This window comes from Octopus bimaculoides, chromosome Z (genome assembly GCF_046866305.1).
Source record: "Octopus bimaculoides isolate indiv1 chromosome Z, ASM4686630v1, whole genome shotgun sequence".
Lineage (NCBI taxonomy): Eukaryota > Metazoa > Mollusca > Cephalopoda > Octopoda > Octopodidae > Octopus > Octopus bimaculoides.
The window spans coordinates 10,081,545-10,109,065 of record NC_142944.1 but is presented as its reverse complement, the minus strand read 5'-3'; the positions used below and the strand labels follow the sequence as shown (position 1 = coordinate 10,109,065).

Sequence of the window (27,521 nt, the reverse complement as noted above, 5' to 3'; positions counted from 1 at the left end):
TTATTTTTATTTTATTGACACCGGAATTGCACTTGGCGGGATTTGAATTCAGAACGTATGGAGCTAGAACGTATATCGCATGGTATTTTTCCTGATTCTCTAACGACTCTATTTCACTCTAATAATTCTGTCTACTATAGGCGCAAAGGCCTGAAATTTTGGGCGAATAGATTAGTCAATTACATCAACTCCAATGCATAACTGATACAGTTTTTTTATCAACTTCGGAATGATGAAAGGCAAAGTCGACTTCGGCGGAATTTGAACTCGGAACGTAAAAACAGGCAAAATGCCTCTAGGCCAGGGTCTCTGCCAGCTCACCGCCTTATCCCACCGCCTTGATAATTCTAATAGATAAACTCATAAAAAAAAAACATCTTTTCTCTTCATTTTTCGTATTGCTATTCCTGTTTATTTAACATTTTTTAATAACCGTTTATCTTTTCTTTGTTTCAGTCATTAGACTGCGGCCACGCTGGGGCACCGCCTTGAAGAATTTTAGTCGAACGTATCGACCCCAGTACTTATTATTATTTTGTAAAGCCTGGTGCTTACTCTGTCGGTGTCTTTTGCCGAACCGCTAGCTTACGGGAACGTAGAGACACCAACACCGTTTGTCAAGCGGAGGTGACGCGCACACACACACACACACACACACACACGCACACACACACACACACATGCACACACACACACACATTATTTTATTCTTTTACTTATTTTAGTCATTTGACTGTGACCATGCTGGACCACCGCCTTCAGTCGAGCAAATCGACCCCAGGATTTATTCGTTGTAAGCTTAGTACTTATCCTATCGGTTTCTTTTGCCGAACCGCTATATTATGGGGATGTAATCACACCAACATCTGTTGACAAGCGATGGTGGGAGACAAACACAGACACACAAACATATATGTATATATGACGGGCTTTTTTCAGTTTCCGTTCTGTCAATCAAAACCACTCTTAAGGCTTTAGTGTGCCCAGGCTATAGTAAATGGCGCTTGCCCAAGATGCCACGCAGTGGAATTGAACCCGGATCCATGTAGTTGGGAACCAAGCTTCTTACCACACAGCCACGCCTGCGCCTATGTATACGTAAACAATTTTTTTACCCAGGAAGTAGATAAAGCTGTAAATAATGGATTCAAATTATGGGGGAGGGGCTAAGTCGATTACATTGACCCAGTGCTCAACAGATATTTATTTTATCGACCACGAAAAGATAAAAGGATCTTGAACTCAGAAAATAAAGACGAACGGACTACCGTTAAGCATTTCGTCCAGCGCGCTAACGATTCTGCCAGCTCTCTGCACTCGACTAATGTAATAACTGCGTGTAGAATATAGAATTTAAAAAAAACCCCTTGGATGATAAAAAAAGAAAAAGAGACGACGGCAACACGTAAGATTTGAAACCATATCTTCTGTGAATATGACAGATGTACTAACTATTATACAAAGGCATCAGTTTGAATTCCCTTCGCTCATTTTGAGAAACTTTGGTCTCACCAGAAAGACTCATATGTTCACACTATAATACTTTAGAAACTTACCATAAAACGAATCGTTTCATTCCCTAAATTACACGTCTTCTCGGATAAAACAGGAAATATACATCCTATTACCATCGAGTAATACAACAAATTCATAAAGAAGGAACTCTACAAATCTCACAAGCTGGCACCAACATACGCCCTTGACGACATCAACAGCAACCATTGCAAACTTATGAAGAAATTACACGTGTATGACCACACAGAACCATACTGCCCTACACCTGCACGCTTCAAACTCAGAGATCATAAGAAGGTCTTTATAACCAAACCATCGATACGCCTCATATGCCCCACCAGATCCGACCTGGGAAGAATAAGTAAAAATATTTTGGACAAAATAATACCAATCGTCAAGGAGAGACTAAACATCAACTTATGGCCCTGTACAGGTGAAGTTATAACATGGTCCCATCTCTTAAACAGCAAAAATTCTTATTCCTTCCTACAGTTCGATATCAATAATTATTGTTCTTCTATTTCTCCCAAACTTCTTAATCAAGCTTTCCTTCTAGCTAGGAATCAAGCTTTCCTTCTAGCTTGGAATCTAACTAGCCGCTTTTTTATGAAGGGACTCAGAAAATATAAAGAAATATCTATTTATCATCTTTTCTATAGTTGTGTTCCATTGATATTCTTATCAGACACTGGAACAGAACTGACTTTATTCAAAAATTGGTCAAATCGACTTGGTTACAAGAAAAATTTTACTTACAGTCAAAAATCTAACGGTTCAGCTGAAAGATGTTTCACGAGACTTGGCTAAACTTTCAGCAGTTATCTCCTAGTTATCTGGCAGACAATTAAAAGCAGTAGTACAACTTTGTCTTAATGCTGTATAAATGTTTCATTACAACAACGATTTCAATAAGAAATTATGTATCTAACTTGATTCATGCTAGCAGAAACACAAACTGGATTAAATAGGAAAATGAAAACAGCTCTGTTTGTATCAAATGAACAAAGATATGAATATGTTTCTCTCACAACGGCAAGCCATGATCTTAGTCTTGATCTATAGCAAGGGGGTGGTAACCTTTACAAAGCAGCTAAAGATATTCAGCATAAAATTATTACAAATTCTGAAGTTGAAGCAAGTAATAAGCTGACATCAATAACTCCTGCTAAGCTGTCGCTTAATTCCCTGTAGTAATGTTCCTAACAAATCATCAACATCATCAAGTTCTCTCTAACTACTACTACTACTACTACTGCTATTTCATCTCTTGTTGCCGTTAGTATTCAATCTCCAACATGTCCCAAATACTGGTGATACTACTAAATCATGCTAATCATAACAGCGACTTAATGAGAAGTACAACGTCATCAAGTAGCAGCTGCAGAATGTCAAAGAGAATTCAGAAGCCACAAAGATATAACGACTAAGAATATTTATCTTTTGTGATTAGAGAAATGTTATTTTCATTGCATTCTAAATAATTGCTTATTTTGTTGTTATTGTTGTTGTTGTTGTTTTGTTGTCATATTCACATGTGTAGCGAACGATGGACTTCAATAAAGCATGCTCAACGTTTCCATCTACTTAGCGATTTTCGTGTTCTACACGGATAGTATTGTTGAGGACTTGACACTTACTTCTAACACTGTATTCTCTACTTTATTTTCTGTGATCTGCGCCCTCACTTAACGCGGTGAAATTAATTATATGCTCTTGTAGACTTACTATTGTGGGCGTATTTGATAATTGCAAGCACAACAACAACAATAATAACCAAATTGGTTTCTTCGAGCTTGGCTTCTCCAGTTACCTACCAAATACGAAATTTATATTTATGTTGTAATTATAAGGCCAGTTTCAGGACAATTTTCTATTCTATATATTCAAATCAAGTGCAAAAACATTAATTCACGTTTAAATCATATGAGTGGGAGTATTTGTATAAATTTTATATTCAATATATGCTGTGGGAAGTGTGTTTTTAGAATAATCAACGGATGTAGACTGATGAAATCAAAAGCTATTTAAATCATAGTATTATCATACGTTCACTGTCCTCTGTATACATTTATGCAATAGCAAATTTATCACACGTTATATCTTTATAATGGTTAAACAGAAGAGTAGGGATTTCTAGTCAAGTTGATTGTAATTTGTTTAGAGAAATAAAATGGTAATAATGAGAGGACTGTAATAATGAAAAGCAAATTTACAAGCAATTTACGCGAATTGCATTTACGACATCAACAATGCCTCAAGACCAAAAGTCTGTGAAAACGTTCCTTTCTTTTATGCAAACATACAAGGATTTTAGGTCGCTTTGTAAACACGATAATCAATGTAACAAGCTAAGTACTTTGTCTCATTTACCTGTACTTGTCTGCGATTCTATGCGGATGTGCGTATGCATTTATGTGTATTTGTGTGGATGCATGTAAAATCTAATACGCAGACAAGCACGTGTGTGTGTATATATATATATATATATATATATATATATATGGGAGAATGTACGAAAAAAAAACAACAACAGACGAGGACAGGTGGTGTAAACAACAAAAGGATGTATTAGTATGACGCTCGGGAATACGGAAAGTCTTTAACGTTTCGAGCTACGCTCTTCAACAGAAAGAATACGGAGAAAACAAGGAGAAAAACATATCGTTTTAGGATTTAGTTTGCAAAATTCTTTATGTGAGTTCGTGTGTTGAAGCATATTCTGTTGTGTCGGGGAGAGTCATTCTCTTTTGGTGCCTTATAAATTAACACACTCACCGGTAAAATTTCCATTTATTATTATTTTTATTTTTCTAAAATTTTCGTTGCTCCTAGATGTCTCCCTTATGTATGTCATGTTCATGTCTTTACAAGCACCTTCTATGCATCTTATCCAAGCACCCAAAGGACCCAACACTCAGACAAATACAAGTGTACGTCCTCGTAAATGAAACTTCCCCAATACTAAATAGAAAATATACATAATAGATATCATACCCCCCTACCCACAGTTTATACAGGTAGAGTAGAATAGTTAGTGGGCTGTTAGGTAGATAGATAGATGTATGTATGTGTGTGTGAGTGGGTGTATGTATATACATATATGTAAATGCACATGTATGTAAGCATATGGATATGAAAGTAAACAGATCAACATACAGACGGATAGTTACATAGGTTATATGAACAAACAAGCACATACGTACAAATGAAGACTGAAACACATGACCATATATACACACACACTTTACTTCGCACGAGGACACATATGGAGACACACGCCCACACATATGGAGATACACATCCATACATACATGCATATGTATACACACACAGAGACTAACCAGCACACATGCGCACAAACAAACAAAAAAAACGCAGTGTCAAAACTATTGAAAAGGTTGCAAGACGCAACGGAAATTTTAGAAAAATAAAAAAGAAACAAGTGGAAATTTTACCGGTGAGTGTGTTAAATTATAAGGCACCAAAAGAGAATGACTGTCCCCAGACACAACAGTATATATATATATATAATACAAAAATGGGACAAGAGCGCAAGACATTCAGACAGTTAGGTGATACAAAGAAGGGACAACAGGAGACAGGAACATCCAAGAGAAAAGGAATCCGGAGGAAAAAAAATCGACAACAATCCACTTGTAGTTACATGTGTATGATATGATATGTATGTATGTATGTATGTATGTATGTATACCTTTGCTCATTTCAGTCATTACACTACTGCCATGCTGGGGCATCAACTTGAGGAATTTTAGTCAAACGAACCGATCTCAGCACTTGCTTTTTTCCTTTTTTTTTTTGAAGCTTCGCATTTATTCTATCTGTTCCTTTTATCGAACTGCAAGGTTTATATATATCAATTAGCTTTTATTTCTATCAGTCACTTGACAGTGGCCCAGCTGGGGCACCGTCTTGGAGGGCTTTATTCGAACAAGTCAACGCCAGGGCATTTTCAAAAATCTAGTTTTTAAGCTATCGGTCTCTTTTTTTCGAACCGCTAGGTTATGGATACGTAAACAAACCAACACCGGTTATCAAGCGGTGGTGGGGGATAAACAGAAATACAAAGACACACTGATACATAAATAAGTACATATATGGTTCCGAGTCCAGTCACACCGTAGACAGAAACTGAAATAAGCCTATCCTATATATACGTTTGTGTGTGTATGTGAGTGTGTCTGTGTGTCTTTGCGTTTGTGTTTGTGTCTGTATTTCTTCCCTACTACTGCTTGACAACAGATGTTGGTATTTGTATGTCCTCATAGATTTGCGGTTCGGCAAAAGAGCTGATAAAATAAGTAACACGCTTAAAGAGAAAAGAAAAAAACTAGTACCGGGGTTGATCCATTACACTAAAAAGTTTTCGAGGCAGTGCCCCAGCATGGCCACAGTTCAATCACAGAAACAAATAAAAGGTATACTGGGATTGATTTGTTCAACTAAAACCCTTCAAGGTGGTGCCCCAGCATGGCCACAGTCCAATGACTGAAACAAGTAAAAGATAAAAGATATACTGGGATTGATTTGTTCAACTAAAACCATTCAAGGTGGTGCCCCAGCATGGCCACAGTCCAATGAGTGAAACAAGTAAAAGATAAAAGATATACTGGGATTGATTTGTTCAACTAAAACCCTTCAAGGTGGTACCCCAGCATGGCCACAGTCCAATGAGTGAAACAAGTAAAAGATAAAAGATATACTGGGATTGATTTGTTCAACTAAAACCCTTCAAGGTGGTGCCCCAGTATGGCCACAGTCCAATGACTGAAACAAGTAAAAGATAAAAGATATACTGGGATTGATTTGTTCAACTAAAACCATTCAAGGTGGTGCCCCAGCATGGCCACAGTCCAATGAGTGAAACAAATAAAAGATAAAAGATATACTGGGATTTATTTGTTCAACTAAAACCATTCAAGGTGGTGCCCCAGCATGGCCACAGTCCAATGACTGAAACAAGTAAAAGATAAAAGATATACTGGGATTGATTTGTTCAACTAAAACCCTTCAAGGTGGTGCCCCAGCATGGCCACAGTCCAATGAGTGAAACAAGTAAAAGATAAAAGATATACTGGGATTGATTTGTTCAACTAAAACCCTTCAAGGTGGTGCCCCAGCATGGCCACAGTGCAATGACTGAAACAAGTAAAAGATAAAAGATATACTGGGATTGAGTTGTTCAACTAAAACCCTTCAAGGTGGTGCCCCAGCATGGCCACAGTCCAATGACTGAAACAAGTAAAAGATAAAAGATATACTGGGATTGATTTGTTCAACTAAAACCCTTCAAGGTGGTGCCCCAGCATGGCTGCATTCCAATGACTGAAACAAGTAAAAGATAAAAGATGTGTGTGTGTGCGCGTGCGCGCGTATACACACACTCTCACACAAGCAAGCGTGCGCACACACATACACAGATAGATAGATAGATAGATAGATAGATAGATAGATAGATAGATAGATAGATAGATAGATAGATAGATAGATAGACTGAAGAAAAATTACTCCAATTAGTGAGATATCTATAACAATTTAATACACATACATGTAGGCGGTGATTTGAGGAAAATAAACTGCTATTTCAAGTAGGATGAGATACATTGATGAAGTTTGTCCATTGGTTTATTATAATTCGTTTATTGAATCAACAAATCGATAATCACAATCAGTGACTGTAACAGCCGAGTAAGTTACTTTCATAATGTGGGTGGCGGTAACAACCTCAGAGAAATGTTCTGTAAACAAATTAGTAGTGTCACGAAGGTAATACAGTGAATGAAAATTTCCGATGTGGGTGGCGGTAACAACCTCAGAGAAATGTTCTGTAAACAAATTAGTAGTGTCACGAAGGTAATACAGTGAATGAAAATTTCCGATGTGGGTGACGGTAACAACCTCAGAGAAATGTTCTATAAACAAATTAGTAGTGTCACGAAGGTAATACAGTGAATGAAAATTTCCGATGTGGGTGGCGGTAACAACCTCAGAGAAATGTTCTGTAAACAAATTAGTAGTGTCACGAAGGTAATACAGTGAATGAAAATTTCCGATGTGGGTGGCGGTAACAACCTCAGAGAAATGTTCTGTAAACAAATTAGTAGTGTCACGAAGGTAATACAGTGAATGAAAATTTCCGATGTGGGTGGCGGTAACAACCTCAGAGAAATGTTCTATAAACAAATTAGTAGTGTCACGAAGGTAATACAGTGAATGAAAATTTCCGATGTGGGTGGCGGTAACAACCTCAGAGAAATGTTCTGTAAACAAATTAGTAGTGTCACGAAGGTAATACAGTGAATGAAAATTTCCGATGTGGGTGGCGGTAACAACCTCAGAGAAATGTTCTATAAACAAATTAGTAGTGTCACGAAGGTAATACAGTGAATGAAAATTTCCGATGTGGGTGGCGGTAACAACCTCAGAGAAATGTTCTGTAAACAAATTAGTAGTGTCACGAAGGTAATACAGTGAATGAAAATTTCCGATGTGGGTGGCGGTAACAACCTCAGAGAAATGTTCTGTAAACAAATTAGTAGTGTCACGAAGGTAATACAGTGAATGAAAATTTCCGATGTGGGTGGCGGTAACAACCTCAGAGAAATGTTCTGTAAACAAATTAGTAGTGTCACGAAGGTAATACAGTGAATGAAAATTTCCGATGTGGGTGGCGGTAACAACCTCAGAGAAATGTTCTGTAAACAAATTAGTAGTGTCACGAAGGTAATACAGTGAATGAAAATTTCCGATGTGGGTGGCGGTAACAACCTCAGAGAAATGTTCTGTAAACAAATTAGTAGTGTCACGAAGGTAATACAGTGAATGAAAATTTCCGATGTGGGTGGCGGTAACAACCTCAGAGAAATGTTCTGTAAACAAATTAGTAGTGTCACGAAGGTAATACAGTGAATGAAAATTTCCGATGTGGGTGGCGGTAACAACCTCAGAGAAATGTTCTGTAAACAAATTAGTAGTGTCACGAAGGTAATACAGTGAATGAAAATTTCCGCTGTGGGTGGCGGTAACAACCTCAGAGAAATGTTCTGTAAACAAATTAGTAGTGTCACGAAGGTAAAACAGTGAATGAAAATTTCCGATGTGGGTGGCGGTAACAACCTCAGAGAAATGTTCTGTAAACAAATTAGTAGTGTCACGAAGGTAATACAGTGAATGAAAATTTCCGCTGTGGGTGGCGGTAACAACCTCAGAGAAATGTTCTGTAAACAAATTAGTAGTGTCACGCAGGTAATACAGTGAATGAAAATTTCCGATGTGGGTGGCGGTAACAACCTCAGAGAAATGTTCTGTAAACAAATTAGTAGTGTCACGAGGGTAATACAGTGAATGAAAATTTCCGATGTGGGTGGCGGTAACAACCTCAGAGAAATGTTCTGTAAACAAATTAGTAGTGTCACGAAGGTAATACAGTGAATGAAAATTTCCGATGTGGGTGGCGGTAACAACCTCAGAGAAATGTTCTGTAAACAAATTAGTAGTGTCACGAAGGTAATACAGTGAATGAAAATTTCCGATGTGGGTGGCGGTAACAACCTCAGAGAAATGTTCTGTAAACAAATTAGTAGTGTCACGAAGGTAATACTGTGAATGAAAATTTCCGATGTGGGTGGCGGTAACAACCTCAGAGAAATGTTCTGTAAACAAATTAGTAGTGTCACGAAGGTAATACAGTGAATGAAAATTTCCGATGTGGGTGGCGGTAACAACATCAGAGAAATGTTCTGTAAACAAATTAGTAGTGTCACGAAGGTAATACAGTGAATGAAAATTTTCGATTAACTGTGATTATCCAGGCAGTTAGTAGACAAAAATTCTGTCTGGATGTGATTGAAAGAAATCTAAATACTAATGGCTCTTTCGAATAGTATTTGCTTTAATATTTCACAAAATGACGGATGAAATGCATGAAAGGTTAGCCTGGTATTATTTCTGAGAAATTCCATGTTATCTCCTTAACATGTTAATCTAATAATATTTCGTTATGTCTCGGGATAGTCATTACATCAATATGAATGGCACACGCTCTGATTCAATTCCGTTCTTTATTATTAGTTATTTGGTTAAATATCTATCAAAATTGATCGTTTGTTTAATTTGTTGGTTAAACAGTCAGTTTCTTTGTTTTATTTGTCAAAGCTCTTTTGCTGCTATTTATAACCTTTTTTAATGACTTTTCTCTTAGTTACGGGGGATCGCGATTGTCTCTCTGAGACCTTGTTGTTTGTATGCGTGTAGATTATGGTGTGTGTGTGTGTGTGTAGGTGTTTGTGTGTGTGTGTGTGTGTGTGTGTGTGTGTGTGTGTGTGCGCGAGTACCACCACCATCGCTTGACAACCGATCGTGGTGTATTTATATCCCCGTAGCTTAACGGTTCGGCAAAAATAACCGATTGAATAAGTACTAGGCTTACAAAGAATAAGTCCAGGGTCCGATTTCTTCGTCCAAAAGGCGGTGCTCCAGCATGGCCACAATAAAAATAACTGAAGCAAGTAAAAGAATGTATTGTAAGTATGTGTGTATGCTTGCATTCACGTATGTATGTGTGTGAGTATATGTATGTATGTATGTATGTATGTATGTATGTGTGTGTATAAGTGTATGTATGCATGTACGCATGTATGCATGCATGTATGTTTGTGTGCGTGCGTATGCGTGTGTGTGTGTGCTTGTGTATGTGCCTGGGTTCGTGCGTGCACGTACGTCTGCTTCCGTGTGCGTCAGATGCAACATGAACTAACATAATCTTGCAAACCAAATACAAAACCGAAGTAGTCTAATGTAAATTTTACAGGAAACAGACGCTGTTGAAGGCGACACCAGCCTGACCAGAAGTTTCAAAATTCATTAGGAATAAGGACACTACATGGGAAATAACTGCGTAAACAAAACAAAACCGTAAATGTTTTACATAAGTGCAAGTCTAGAAAGCTTGGTCAACTTAGACTATGGATATTATCCAACCATTCCATTCTTGATCTACCCCTCGGTCTCTTGCCAGATGTAGGGATAAAGTCCTCAAGCACCTCCTCCTCCTCCATACGATCCTATCAGAAGCAACTGTCATTATACTTTCTAAATGGATTCCTACTAAGACTATGGATATTATCCAACCATTCCATTCTTGGTCTACCCCTCAGTCTCTTGCCAGGTGTATGGTGAAGTCCTCAGGCATCTCCTCCCCCATAGGGTCCTATCAGAAGCAACTGTCGTTATACTTTATAAATGGATTCCCAAGAATGACCTACCAAGACTATGGATACCATCCAGCCATTCCATTCTTACATTATTTACATTATTTGCATTCGACGGATATTTGTCCTCATCTTGTTTGTTGTTAACACAATATTTCGGCTGATATACCCTCCAGCCTTCATCAGGTGTCTTGGGGAAATTTCGAACCTGGGTTCTCATTCCTAAGGTATTTTTCGATGTTATTATTATTATTATTATTATTATAATTATTATTATTATTATTATTATTATTATTATTATTATTATTATTATTATTATTATTATTATTATTATTATTATTATTATTATTATTATTCAGGTCACTGCCTGGAATCGAACTCGGAATCTTGGGGTTAGTAGCCCGCGCTCTTAACCACTATGCCCATGGGCATATGGCGTAAAGGGTTAAGATCACGGGCTACTAAGCCCAAGATTCCGAGTCGATTCCAAGCAGCAACCTGAACAATAATAATAACATCAAAAAATACGTTAGGAATGAGAACCCAGGTTCGAAATTTCCCCAAGACACCTGATGAAGGCTGGAGGGTATATCAGCCAAAACATTGTGTTAACAACAAACAAGATTCCCAAGCATGACCTACTAAGACTATGGATATTATCCAACCATTCCATTCTTGATCTACCCTTAGGTCCCCTGTCGATTAGCTGGGTCTGAAAATCGGTCTTGCGATTCTTTCCAGCGATTCTTTCACGTGTTTATAGAACCTGAGCTGTGACCACTCAGTGCAGAGAAGAAAAGGCTCCACTTGGAGAGATTCCCTGTTCTCCAAGCTATGCACTCTTTTGAGTAACGTTACTCTAGAAATCCTTCGAAAGAACACCATTTTTTGCTGTTTGTATTTACGATCGTAACCCGTTCTGTCATTTGCTAACATTCATAACAATAGGAAAAGACAGGCTGAAAAGCCGAATTGATGATAACAAGTTTGGCTTTTCTACTCTTTTACCTACCTCACCTCTTCTGTGGAATGCTGAAGCTAGCGCATTACTCTTGTATATCATTATAAATACCACTCCTCTAAAATTTATACTAAATATTACTCTCAGTATTTCTCCCTAAAATATTAGCACTCCGTTGGTTAAGACGAGGGTTTCATTTGATCCAATCAACGGAACAACCTGCTCGTGAAATGAATGTACAAATGGCTGAACACTGCACAGACACGTGACCCTTAATATGGTTCCCAGGGAGATTCCTCGTCACACAGAATGCAACATGTTTGACCCTTTGGATTACGGGTACAGTTCATCTTTGCCAGCTGAGTGGACTGGGGCAGCGTGAAATAAGTGCCTTGTTTAAGGATAAAACGCCCGCCAGGATCGAACTCACGACTTACGATCGTGAGTCATATACCCTGACTTCTAACACGCGCTTCATTCCACTAAATACTACTTAGCTAAATTTGCTCCCTAAAATATACTTAAACTATTACTATAAATGCTATACCTTTAAAACAGAAAAACCAGCGTTACTCTTCTAAACACTACTTCTCAAATCACTACTCCTGTAGATATTGGTCCCCTTTTTTTAATACTCCTCTATCGTGTAACATCTTGAGAAACCATACTCTGAGCATTAAGATCAGGATCCGTATATTCGCCTGCTATGTTTACTCTGCGTTACTGTATTGAAGCGATGCATGATCTATAAACTCAGAAATATGAAGGTGCTCGGGGAGCTGTGAAATGTGATTCTTAAGGAGAATTTTAAGAAAAGCATTGATAGACAAAGCATCTAATGAAGAAGTGATAACCCCCTGAGCTGTGGTAAGCAGGAAAGTGTTTTATGATATAAGTGCCATGCAACTGAGATTTTTTTGGTCATTTGGTGAGGAAAAAATGCTTGAAGAACTTGGCGATTAAAAGAAAAAGAAACAGAATAAAAGGATGATGTGAATGACTAGTTTGATGAACTATTAGGTAGAAAGAGGCATTAGACATCAAGAAATGTAACTGTTCCGACCATGTAATGAGGAATGAGGGCCTGGAGAATTTGGCGATGAACGGAAAGATTTAAAAGAAAAAAGAAACACAGAGGGCGGAATGGGATGTTATGGATGTCAAGCTTGATGAACTGGTTGGAAGAAAGAGGAAGTGGAATTGTTACAGAAAATAAAGAGCAGGGAATTGTGGCAGGACAGGATCATCTATATCCTACATTCTGAACATGGCACCTAAGAGAAAGAAAGGCAAGTGTACTCCTCAAAAGTGTACTTCTCAAAGTATTAATCTTCTAAACAGTGTACTCCTTAGCATTACTCCTCTAACTGTTACTCTTCTAAATTCGGTCGAAAATAACCACATAAATATTACATATGAGTCAGTGATTAATAAAATCCTTTAAACTATTAATAACAATGAAGGATATTTGGAATGTCACTGCGTAATATTTGTATGTGCGTGTGTGTATGTGCATGTGAGTGTGTGTATGCGTGCATGATGTGTGTGCATGTGTGTGTGTCTGCGTGTGTGTGTGAGTGTGTATGTATGTGCGCGCGCGTATACATGAGTTTGTGTACGTTCGAGAGCGTGTGTATGATCTCATGTTCGAGTGTGGTCTATTTTGGTAGAGCTCACAGATATATAACATTCAGATATCGCAATGATTAACGATTAGGAAAATCATGATGATGATGTTGTTGGAGGTGGTGGTGATGGTGGTGGTGGTGGTGGTGTTGAGGAGGAGGAGGAGGAGGAGGGTGTTGGTGGTGATAGTTGTTGAATGATGTACGATGTTGTACGATGGACGATATAAATACGACGCCAATAACGCCTACACATGGACGTTCTAATAGAATCGTTATTTGTTCATTAAAAAGAACATCAATATAGTTTTGAGAATATGTCAGGAAAGTAGGAACGCTAAATCTTGTGGGAAAGAGGAAAGAAAAAAAAACACAAAGGAAGAAACCTGCGTCTTCAACTAATGATGTTCGAAACTAATTGAAACGATATTAAACAAGTATCATATGTACACACGCACACACACACACACACACACACACACACACACACACACACACACACACACACACACACACATGCGCGCACACAAACACGCATACACACACAGACACACAGAGTTTTTGTGTTCCTTAGGCTGTGTGGTTAAGAAGGTCGCTTCCCAACTATGTGGTGTTGGGTTCAGACCCACTGCGTGATACTTTGGGCATGTGTCTTCTATCATAAGCCTCAGGTTGACCAAAGCGGTGAAATTGGATTTGGTAGACGAAAACTGGAAGGGGCCTGTCATATTTGTGTTTGTGTATGTGTATATATATATATATATATATATATATATATATATATATATATATATATATATATATATATATACATGCACACACACACATATTGTTTATATTATATGAATTTTAGAAGCTTCAAGAAATATGAAATAAACAGCTTTTGACGAAGAATCTCGAATTAGATAAAACTCGCAATAATAACGTACAAAAAATATTAGGTTAAGAACACTTGGATGGTAAAAAAGATTGGAAAGCAACCGGTAGTTCACGAACGCACATTATCGGTAAATATAACAAGTAGCCATAAATTTTCTATCATCTTAAGGAATTTTTAACCGAAACTTCTACGTGCTAAATTCATATCTTTATCTACTTTGAGTTCCACCGTTACATGTGCGTGCGCACACACACATATTCATATATATATATATATATATATATATATATATATATATATATATATATATATATATATATATATATATATATATATATATATATATATATATATATATATATAATATATATATATATATATATATATATATATATATATATATATATATATATATATATATATATATGGGAGAATATACAAAAAATAACAACAGACGAGGACAGGTGGTGTAAATAACAAAAGTATATATTAGTATGACGCTCGGGAATACGGAAAGTCTTTGACGTTTCGAGCTACGCTCTTCAACAGAAAGAATACGGAGACAAGGAGAAAAACACGGAGAAAAAAAATTGAATAGTGTTCAGTCAACGGTCAATCATAATAATGGCCGATCATAACAATGACTGACCGGAAGTTAGAAATTCTTATTTCAGGAGAGCTAAGAAAGGGGGAGATAACAAACGGTGATCGGGAACGAGGGGCTGTGTGTGGGACGTAGACTGCTGGTGATCTTGACGTATGTAGTGTGAAAATGGGGGAAGGGAGAAAGTAGTTGGTCAGTTGTAGTGTGTGCGTGGTGTGATGCGAGGGTATTGGTGTGGTGTGCGTGGTGTGATGCGAGGGTATTGGTGTGGTGTGATGTGAGGGTGTTGGGAGGTGGGGAAGGCATGGGTGGAGTGTGGGGTAGAGGTAGGGTCTGTGGGTAGGGTGGGTGGTGGGTGTAAGGAATTGGATGGGGTGGAGTGGGAAGGTAGAGTAGGAGTGTGTTGGGGTGTGGTGGGATGAGCTTATGAGGGGGTGTTGACGAGGAGGGAGAAGGGGAAGGTGGATGTAAGAGAGGGGGAAGATGGGTATGGGAGGGGTGAGGAAGAGAGGAGAGAGGGTGGGTATAAGAGAGGGAAGGGGGATTGAGAGAGGGGGAAGGTGAGTATGGGGGGAGAAAGAGGGGAAGGTGGGTATGGGGGGAGAAAGAGAGGAAGAGAAAGAGAGTGAGAGAGAGGGAAGAGGGGTATGGGGGGGAGAAAGAAAGGAAGAGAAAGAGAGTGAGAGAGAGGGGAAGAGAGTGAGAGAGTAAGGGTGAGAGAGTAAGGGTGAGAGAGTAAGAGAGTAAGAGTGTAGAGAGTAGGAGAGTAAGAGTGTAGAGAGTAAGAGTGAGAGAGGGGGAGTACGAGAGAAGAGAGTGAGAGAGAGTAAGAGAGAGGAGAGAAAGAGTAGGGGTGAAGAGAAGTGGGAGTGGAGAGAAGTATGAAGAGAGGTGAAGAGACGTACAAAGAAGTAGGAGTCGGAGCAGGAGGTGGGGGAGGGGAGAGATGGGTGGTAGGAGGGAGGGTGGGGGAGAGAGACAGGAGGAGGGGGGTTAGATGAAGAGTGGAGGGGAGTTGAGCCCATGTGGCGCGAAGATAGAAGATTAATCCCTGTTCATGGCGCAAACGGGAGTCCGGATGGCCCCTGTGCATGGACGATCCAAACACAGACAGGTGTTGCCGCAAGGAGTGGCCGTCAGAACGGAAGTGGCGTGACACCGGGGTGTCATTGCCGACGTTGATATCTCGGAGGTGTTCCGCGAATCGGTCGGCCAGGCGGCGCCCCGTTTGTCCGATGTACAGGGATTGGCAGAGAGAGCAGGAGAGGCAATATATGATGTTGGTAGACGTGCAGGTGAAGGAGTCGGTGATGCGATAGGGTCGGTGATGGGTGCTGGTGAGGAGGGTGGTGTTGGAGAGGTAAGGGCAAGTGCGGCAGTGTGGGCGGGAGCAGGGGAACGAGCCAGGTTGGGAGGTTGGGTTGGGGAAGAAGCTGTGGACCAAGAGGTCCCGTAGGTTGTGGGCTCGTTTGAAGGAGGGAGGGGTCGATTAGGGAAGATGTGGGAGGTGGAGGGGTCGGACTGGAGGCGCCAAAAAGCTCGGAGAATGGAGCGTTAGAGGGGTAGGGTGGTGGGATGGTAGGTGAGGGGGAAAAGGGAGGCGGGAAACGGCAGGGCGGGTTCGGGGGGAGAGAGCAGATGCACGGTCCACAGAACGTGCTCTGGCAAGGGCGGTGTGGATGGTGGTGGGTGGATATCCACGCAGGCTAAAGTGGTGAGCCATGAGTTGAGACTGAGTCTCAAAGTCATGGCTGTCGCTACAAAGTCTGCGTAGACGGAGGAATTGGGAATAGGGGATGGAAAGTTTTGTGTGTCTAGGGTGGAAGGAGGAGAAGTTGAGATAGGAGTGTGAGTCTGTGTGTTTGTAGTGCATGGAGGTGCTAAGGGCGGAGTGGAGGATGCTGACCGAAATGTCGAGAAAGGGGACAGAGGTGTCAGAGACAGTACAGGAGAAGTGGAGGGCAGGATGGAAAGATTGAACGAAAGAGAGGAACGAGTCAAGATGTTCGCGGGAGAGAGAGGTGGCACCGATACAGTCGTCGATATACCGACCGTATAGTTCGGGAGTGGGACCAGTGAAACTGGAGAATATTTGGGCCTCAACATAACCAACGAAGAGGTTCGTGTAGTTGGGGCCCATTGTCGTCCCCATGGCCACTCCCGAGACATGCTGGTAGATATCTCCCGCGAACGAGAAGCAGTTGAGAGATAGGACAAGTTCGGCCAGACGAATGAGTGTGGAGGTGTCGGGTTGTGGGTTGGGGCGTTGGTCTAGAAAAAACTTCAGGGCACGCAGCCCCTCGTCGTGGGGGATCACTGTATAGAGGCTCTGGATGTCTAGAGTGAAGAGAAGCTTAGAAGGGCCGGGAGGGAAAGAGAAAGAGTTGAATAGACGAAGCGCGTGGTTAGTGTCATGAATGTGGGAAGGGAGAGAAGCCACTAGGGGGGCGAGGACACGGTCTAGGTATTTTGAGATAAGCTCGGTGGGGCAGTTGCAGGCGGAGACGATGGGGCGGCCAGGGTTGTTCGGTTTATGGATCTTGGGGAGGAAGTAAATGGTGGGGGTGCGTGGGGTGCGAACAATAAGGTTGGAGGCGGTGGCGGGGAGACGGGAGGAGAGGATGAGGTCATGGATAGTGGAGGACACAGTCTGTTGGTAGCTGGGCGTGGGGTCGGAGGGCAGAGGGCGGTAGAATGAGGTATCTCGAAGTTGACGGAGAGCTTCGGCCTCGTAGAGGTCCGCGCGCCATACTACCACGGCTCCACCCTTATCAGCCGGTTTTATGATGATGTCCGTGCGGCGTCGGAGGGATCGAAGGGCCGAGAGTTCGGCTGGGGAGATGTTGAGTCGAGATGGACGCCTGGAAAAGTTAAACCGGCCCACAGCGCGTTGGCAGGCGCCCGCGAAAAGATCAACTGCCTGGAACTGGCCAGGAGCAGGCGTCCACTGGGATGGTCGTCGGCCCAGGTCAGTGAAGCAGTCCTCGTTGGGTGCGGGTGGTGTGTTATGGAAAAGCGCACCCAACCTAACGCGGCGCACAAAGCTGTGGACATCAGCACGGGTTTGAAATTCCTTGCAGGATGGAGTGAGTGGGATGAAGCGCAGACCCCTATTGAAGACGGAGCGCTCCGCCTCAGAGAGAGGAAGATCTGGGGGAATGGTAACGACAGGCTGAAGTGGAGAAGGGGTGGGTGGAATAGAAGTAGGAGGGGATGAAGTAGGGTTAGGAGGGGCGGTCGGGACGGTGGAGGGCTGGGAGGGAGGGGTGGAGTGTGTGTGGGAGAGGCAGGGTGGTTGGGTGTGGGTGGGGAATGCACATCAGGGAGGGAGAAGGGTGGTGGAGGGGTTGGGGTAGTGGCATCGGGTGTAGAGGAATGGAGGTGTGAGTGAAGTTTGCGGAGCTTAGTGTCGGTAAGAAATGCATGAAAGAGATGATTAAGTTGAATGATAAAGCGCAATGTATTGTGAGCATGGGAGGGTGACAGAGAGGAGAAAAATATGGAAAAGGCTGGAGGAAGAAGGCGGTCGATAGTGTGGATTTTAGAGAGATTGGAGCGAATGGTGGCCCGCATAAGGCGGTAGGATGTGGTGCGGAGTATGGGTAGAATGGTGGTAGAAGAGTGGAGAGTGGGGTGGAAATGGAGGCGGAAACCCTTAGGGATGAGGCGGTGATGTAAGCAGCGACTGAGAAACGTAATATGACTAGAGAAACGAGTCTTCTTGAATATGAGTAAGGAGAGTCGTATAGTAGGTTGAAAGTATAGAGAGGGAAGTGTGCGGAGGTATAGTTTTAGGCGGTTGTGGAGAGTGAGTTGGAAAGATTTGTAGTCAGGCATGATGGAACGAGAGAGAAAAGAAAATTAGACGTGGGAAGGAGAATTACAAAAGGTGTGGTGGAAAAAAAACAAGCGTGATGAGAAAATTGGACGTGGAAAAAAGGAAAAAAAAGAAAAAAAGGGGGAAAAAAAACTGGAAAAAAAACTTTTTTAACAGGTGTGGGGGAAAAAATAAAGGCATGAGGAGAAAAAACGAAAAAGGGGTTGTGAGAAGAAAATATATGCGAGGTGGGAGAAAAAAACAAAGCAAAAAGGAAGATGGGACAATAGGGAGAAATGGGGTGACAGGGAGAGAAGAAACGAGAGGAGAAAAGAAAGGGAGGGAGAAGAATACAAAGTAATAGGTGCAGATTAGAGAAGACAGATTAGGAACATCCAGAGTACGAAGAGACGGTAGGTGAAGGAAAGTAAGGTAAAAAAGGATGATAAAGGAGGTTTACAAAAGTGGAAAAGTTCAAAAGTTTTTTAGACGTCGTGGTATATTGAAGCGATTTCCAATCAGAAGATGGGTCCAGTGTAATCCGTGGGTAGGAGAGGTGCAGCCGGAGGGTATAAAGCTCAGAATCAAACAGTCCAGATCCAGAAGGAAAGAAGGTAGAATCCAAAAGTTGGTAGTGTTAGATTTAATTAGATTTAATTATGTTTAGGTCCAAGGTTTCTACATTTCAAGGTTCGACATCCAAGGTTGAACACCGAATTCATAGAAGATAGATTTTATGAAGTCGAGGTTCGAAATCCACTGTCGAGATCCGAGGTTCGAAAACCGAATTTGTACTAAAATGGAAATCCGGATTTTATGATATCCAAATTTTTTGAAAAAACCAAATTTGTGTGAGGCCAATTTTGGTGAAACCAAAAACCGGGATATGGAGTCCGAATTTCTGAACTGTGTATACATGTTACTCTTGTAACTTTTGACTGAATGTCTGGTGTAGCATTTGTTTGTGTATATATTTTTGTTTGTGTATATATTTGTTTGTATGTAAGCTGTTTTTATGCTGATTACTTTTTATACTTTTGTTATAATATTCTTCTTAATAATCTTCTGAATAATCCTAAACTTTAACTTTATATAATATGACAATATTGTTTTAAATATTTTACTATACTACCACATGATAAGATTTCCCCTGTTTCATTATCAGTAGTCTACTATTGGCTTGCCTCTTTAATTGTCAGCTAACATCTTGATTTAAGATTTCCTTTACCAAAGCTCATTATATTGCTTCAAATAAATCTTGATAGTTTTTTATGACTATATCCACAAGTCCTTGTACTTTTGGCTTTAGATATACAAAGATTTGAAGAACTAGTCTATAAATTAAAACTGACCTCATAAAACAGTGACAAGCAAAATCTGTAACAAGTCTTCCTTCCTGATACCTTAGTAGCTTCTAAGCTGAAGTGAAGACAGCATGTTCTTTGTCTATCTCTATACCTTCTTGGAGATTTTAGGTAAAATTATACTAATGTGTCCATCTGTTTTAATTTAATTAAATTCTATGTCTTTATGCAGCTGAAGATTGCTCTGCATTTAAATTGATGTAACGATTGCATTGTTCAATTAAATGGAATTGGTTGTCTCGCGAGAGTCTATCTCTTTTAGTGTCTTATTACTTGACACGACACTGGTTCGATTTCCACTCATTTACTTTTTTTTTTTTTTCTAATATTTTCGTTGCATCTTGCAGCCTCTTCAATACTCGTCGACTATTATATATGTGTATATATATATATATTTGTGCGTGTATAAGAATTGGTGCACTGTCGCTTATGACGACGTGTGTTGCAGTTGATATGATATCAATGGAACACACGCGCACACACACACATATATATATATATATATAGTGTATACATATACGTGTGTGTGTGTGTATTTATATATTATATGTACATATACACTGCACAATTGAGTATGTATGCAGCAGTTAAACATTTTGGATACAAATTGAATTACCACTGTAACACGTTTTGTATGCCTTGTACTACACTTCAATTAATTGCCATTAATTGCGCATATCATTTGCCGTTAATGGAGACGCTTTAAGATTCCATGTCACTTCTCAAACATATGTTGAAATCTGTTGATGTTCTATGTGTAATGTTATAGCTTTGGCTCTAAACTGGCACTACGTGGGTGTTCATATATGCCGGTAGTATCGTATTAGGCACATCGACCATCATCCATCATAATAATAAGAACCGCTAGAATGACGATCATCATCGTCGCCATCGTCATCATCATCATCGTCACCATTATCATCATCATCATCATCATCATCATGACCATTATTATCATTATTCTTCTCTCCCTGCTTGTGGTCATCGTTATCATCTTCCGTTGCATTGCTATCGTTACAACTTCTAAGGAATATATCTGCAAGCATATCCGAAATATGGGCGTACGCGCACACGCACGCACACGTACGCGCGCGCGAGCGCACGCACACACACACACACACACAAACAACCACCTGCATACGCAAACAGACGCGAACACACACGCATTTAGAGACAGACCTACATAAAATACACGCATTCTTACTGGCGCGCGCGCACACGCACACACACACACACACACACACACACACGTTTAGTAATGTTTTCTAACTGTGACATTTTAAACAGACGTAATTTTTTGAATGTGTATATGTATGCGTGAATGTGTATGTGTGTATGTGTGTGCGTGTGTGTCTAATTGTGTAGTCATTGGATTTGAATTTAAAGGAGTAATTATTTTAACTAGTACTTAATAATTAGAGTAGTGATAATTAGAGGACTAATAGGTTGTGTATTATGAAGTGGAATAGGTAAAGTAAATCTTATGAATCAAATTTTAAAGGAGTAATACTTGGTAGTTATATCAAGGAATAATTAAAAAAAAATGAAATTTAGAGGAGTCTTGCTGTGTCTTTGGACGGTCATTGTGCCTATAATAATAACACACACACTGGTTCAATACCACTTCTGTATTGTTAGTCAGTTGTTTAAATATTTGAATATCTAACTAAATGACTATCAGTAAAGGAATGATATTGAACAAGTTATTATTGTAAGCACCATGGCCAATCCAAAACGCAACAAGAATCGGTTCACCATGCGAATTAGCTTCGAGGATCTTGCAAACCAAATACAAAACTTTAGAGAAGTAATGAATAAGAAATATTTAGAACTCTTATACTAAGAGGACGTAGATTTTATCACCGTCCTTATGTGGGGTAGTACCGCCAACTTTGGGAACCATTGATTTAGTCAAATAACAGGAAGAATAGATTATAGAGAAATATATGAGAGAGAGAGAGACTAAGACAGAGAGAACAGGAAGAAAGAAAACAGGTGAAAGCTTAAAATAAACAAGATTCATTATAAATGCCAGTTAGAAGCTAATATGAGAAACGTGCCGTTGTCTGTGTGTCTGTTTCCTTACTCTTTTTCTCTCTCAAAATACTTCTGATAAGGTCATTTAATGTCGAACATCTCAGCAGGAAATTCATACATAACTCGAGTCTTGGTATTTTTCACATCGTAAACGTTGAAACTAGATGATGCACCTTCTAATGTTGTATTAATATACATCACTGTATATAGTATATTTACTCGTGCATTTTAATGCAGCGCCATACTACGTTGGATCACCGGTTATTTCGATTGTCGCTTACGATATTACTAGCTTTCATCGTGTAGTAAAAATGTCCAATTGTAGTGAAAGAATAGAAGTCAGCGATCATGCAGAGTCGTTGGTCGAACAAAATGTTTAGCGGTATTTCGTCCCCATTTAGGTTCTGTTTTCAAATTTTGCCGAGATATTATAATAAGTACCACTTGAGCATTGATGTGGCCAGTTAGGCCCTTCAACTATCATCTGACCATTTGGACTCCAGCCTGTCCTATGTGGATGGTAATGCACTGGCGCTAGACAAAAGAAAAATAAGAATATTGCATAGAGTTATTTGACTAGAAACTCAAGAGATCGGACAAAAGTAGCAATCGAAGCGGAGAGGGAGAATTACCGTGGTCTGTAGCCATAATTTTAGGAGACAAGCTGGTGGAATTGTTACCGCTCCAGACAAACATGCGTAACAGCATTTTCTTCGGCTTTACGCCGCAGGATCAAACGCCACCAAGTTTGACTTTGCTGTTCAGCGTTGATAAAATAGGTACTAGTTAAGCTACAGGGGTCAACGTAATCGACTGATCCCAGCTATCAGACTTGCTGGCCGTGTACCAAAAATATCTTTTAGTAGCGATTCTATCCATTATTGCATGAGAAAAATGCCTGAATTGATTGGATTATTAACAAAACATTATCACAAAGAAATTCGAACAAATCATTTTAATTTAAAATATTTATTCAGAACATACAAAAAATTTACTTATTTCGAATATGCTAAAATTTATTTATTTCCAACAAGTAATATAAACAAGAATACAATACGATTTTCATAATCGTTAAACGAGTTAATTAATATTGGGGCAGTGTGTACGCGCTCGTGTGCGTGATCCCATTTTTACTTCGATTTCATATTCTTTGAAGTCTTGTGTTTTGAAGAAGTTAGAAGCTTCTTCGTAATCTTTCTACAGAGCAGCCAAATCTTCGCGGGCTTCCTCACACTTGCTTTCCTCCATACCTTCATTAACATACCAATGAACAAAAGCTCGCTGGCAAGCATTAAGTTAGTCTTATAACTTAGACGGGCCCAAGCTTTAGCAATAGCCGTGGTATTGTCCAGCATACAAACGGTATGTTTGACCTTGGCGATGTTTCTTTTAGGGCCAACAAATGGGGATTGAGAATTAATACCAACTTTAAATCCACAAACCGGATGCTTTTTTCCCGTTTAAGCGCCGCAATAGCAGCGTTAACATCACTCGAGGCCACATTACCTCGGTATAACAGACATCCCATATACTTCCCACGGTGAGAGTTACATTTAATTATCTGATTACCGGTTTCGAAACACCACTTGGTTTGTTGGAAAACGTTTAATTCCTCGTTGTACGCTTTCTCAACCGAAATAATTGGTGCATAAGTAAATAATGGGAAATGTAATTGCGGGTAGGGTGCCAAGTTAGTCGGTAAATCGTTTAAATCCATATGAAGAGACCCAGCAAACCTTAGAGAAGTAGTAACGGAGCTCCCTACTTGAGCAGGTAGAACATTTAGGCTTTTTAACGTCGGGTACCCAACAATTAAATGTTTTTTACAGAGACCATAATGTACTTCATTGTCGAACATAAATGAGCAACTAGAATTTTCTAGAGTAGCATGAGTAGTTAGGACGGAATTTTACGGTTCTACTACGGCTGAAGAAATTAGTGGTGATGGGTATTACGCAAAATTAAAATTTCTCCTCTTTGCTGTCAGATGCTTCATGAGAAGAGCTGTAACTCCAGAACTAGTGCCGCCATCGAGACTGTAGAAAATCAACAAGCTTTGCAGGCTAGAACATTTATCAGTTAGTAGTCGTATTTCGTTGCAAACTTCTTCAATTATTCCTTTCCCAACAGTGTAATTACTCCGCGCGTAATTACATGACGCATCATCATGTGTGTTGATTATTCGATCCGAGTGAAAAACTTTTTTGTACTTTTCAACACGTATTTCATCTGGAAAATAAGATATTGAGCAATAATCATATCATATCAATACAATAATTAGTTATTCTTATAACCAAAATAACATAGAATTTACAGATTACTAACTAAATTTTACTGGGACTTGCTTTATTAGTCGTTCAATCAAAAGTCCCAATTCTATGGCAAAATGGTAATTTCATGTACGACATGGAATTAATCCCACAGAATGTATTGCCAACAATACTTACATTTAAATAACGGATAAATTTATAACAGAATTTCACTAATCTACTTGCATTTAACTGAGAATTTAGTCACATTTTATTGCTGTTATCAGTTCTGCTGTACAACACAATTTTGAAATATTTTCCAATATTTCAGAAAAATATGTATTTAACGGGGTTTAAAAATATAACAATGAAAAGGACCCACTGCTTCATCATGTCACGAATCTCCTTTGAACTTTTATCCGAAAGAAAGACAATACAAATGATCGATTAGCCAAAACATTGAATGCGGATTGTGAATTCGTTTAATTTAATCTTGTAAAAAGAAAATTTGGAACATCTATACTTACCAACACCTCAAAGAATGCGTCGGACGTGTCGCTAATACCAGTAGGCCGTTCCAACCGCCCATCTGTCGCTATCCCATGCTCTTTACAAAAAAAGATCCCAACTGGCATAGTGTACAGAGTTATTTGACTAGAAAGTCAACAGATCGGACAAAAGTAGCAATCGAAACAAAGGGGGAACATTACCGCGGTCTGTTGCCAGTTGAATTCCTTCATATTTTACACTATCGATTAAAATGTTGCATTATGATTTCTTTCATAATTTACCCTATCGATTGCATTATATTGATCGAAGTCTACGTTCAGCAAAAAAGGTAGGATGAAAACGGAAACACCTTTGAACAAGTTATTTTTCTTTTACAAACAAATCTTCTGTGGGTTAAACAAGGAAAAAAAAACATTGAGAAGTCCAGAAAAAAACATTTACATTGGTTCTCCTGAGAATTGGAATAGCTGAAACAAGTCGCCTTTCCAAAATCTAACTGATAACACTGCGAAAATATTTATTTACAAATTCACTCGAATATTTCAGCACACTCAAGTACTTTAAATAACATTCATGTGTAGCTGTGCGTTTAAGTTTGCAGTTCAATTTCTCATTTCAATACCACTTTAGGATATTTTGAGTAAGTGAGGTCTAGCATAGCTGGGGCTCAACATTGTAAATGGATGTGGTAGCCATGTGGACACACGTCAGATGAACTGTGTTCCTAATTAGAGAGCCCATGTCGCTTACAAAGGTCACCCATTGGCCTTCCTAGAGATTGCGTGAAAAGGTTCAAAAGATTCTGAAATAGTCAACCAATTACTCAAGTTACTGATTTGAATTTTGGTAACGTTAGAATTGAGGGTCTGTTAAAACTAAAAACGGTGCGGCAGACATGGAAAATTTATATCCAGCAAATATTACAGTTCCACAATAAACTGGACTATATTAAACTAGAATTGAAAAATGCTCACGCTCAAAAGTGTTACAAAATGGAACTAGCATTGTTGTTCAAAAATATTGGAATCACTATATGTTGTACATTCTGTCGCATCTTAAAATGGAAATAGACTTATGTGGGAATTACGAAGTCACGATGATTATTAAACCGAGTTTTTGATATAAAAATTTGAAAATGTACAAGATATGATCTTTAACTTCGAATAAGTAAATTCATTATAATACTCATCATACCAAAGTATATAAAACACATATTCCACACTGCATGCAAATTACCAGTATAATATTAAAAAAAAAATTGGATGAAGTCGTACCGATATAAGCAGCGAAAGTACGAAACTGAAATAATTATAAACAAAGATAATTTTCATTATGATACACATTTATGGAATAATTATGCGAATTATTTTTGATTGATTACTTGTAAATTTATAAAAAAATATCATTCATAGATTAAATTATTGCGTAAAGTTGACAGTATTTGTACACAATTGTTTTGATAAAATCGAAAATTGGATAATTTAATTTAATTTCGATGAACAAAACAAATTTCTTGTGATAAAAGGATGCCACAGAATGTACAACATATAGTGGTTCCAATATTTTTAAGCAACAATGCTAGTCCCCTACTTTTTAAGGTTTATTTTGACATTATGTAACCCTTTTGAGCGTGCGCATTTTTCAATTCTAGTTTCGTACGTTTTAAGGCAATGCTTGTAATATTTTATATATGTACGGTATTTCGCCTAATGATGTGGCAGCTGATGGATGTACGTGTGTGTGAGAGTGTGTGTGCGAGCTTGTTCTTGTGTGTGAGAGTGTGTGCGTGCGTGCGTGCTTGTTCTTTTGTGTGTGAGAGTATGTGCGTGGGTGCTTGTTCTTGTTTGTGAAAGTATGTGCATGCATGTGAGAGTGTGTACGTGCATGAGTGTGAAAGTGTGCGTGCGTGAGTGTGAGATAGTGTATGCGTGCGTGAGTGTGTGTGTGTGTGTGTGTGTGTGTTCGTGAGTGTGAGAGTGTGTGCGTGCTTGCGAGCGGGTTTTTTTATAGTCCAACAAATCTTGTTTAATTTAGCTTTAAAATTGATAGAAATCATTGTCATTTACATTTCTTTCTTTCTCATTTTCTTTAATGAATAGTAAGTGTTAATTTACATTTCTTCCTTTTCTCCTTACATGTTGCAATATTTCGGCTCTCTGATGCATGTTGCAATATTTAGGCTCTCTGATGCATCTTACAATATTTCGGCTCTCTGGTGCATGTTGCAATATTTCGGCTCTTTGATGGCTAAAAAATACGGCTTTTTCGACCTTGACCTCGTTTTCTTGGAAATTTACGGATTTTACATACATAAACGAAGCAGGTAAGAACAAATATGGAAGGCTTTAATCAATTTTAAAATGTGACATTGTTTTGTTACATCTACACACCACACACATAAATACATAAAAACAGAACACGCTCGCGCGCACACATGCACAGACGCACACTCACACACACCCAGTAGTTTTCTTCACATGCATAAATACATAACACGCTCGTACATACATATACAATAATAAGCACGCAGAAACACACGCACACACAAGAACAAGTACGTGCACGCACACACACATACGCACGTACAGCCATTAGCTTCCTCTTCCGCTTCGACACAGCAAATAGAACAAGCACATACGAATAACAGGCAGCTGCATGCCAAACAATCGCTCATTGGTTGATGATGATTGAAGATTAACCAATGAAACGCAACGCCATGCAAACGGCTACCT

At 39.4% G+C, this 27,521-nt stretch overlaps 1 pseudogene; it reads right to left on the bottom strand.

The window, feature by feature from the left end:
- Window positions 1–23,110: 23,110 nt before the first annotated feature.
- LOC106876824 (tubulin alpha-8 chain-like) lies at window positions 23,111–24,241 on the bottom strand (annotated as a pseudogene).
- Window positions 24,242–27,521: the final 3,280 nt, after the last annotated feature.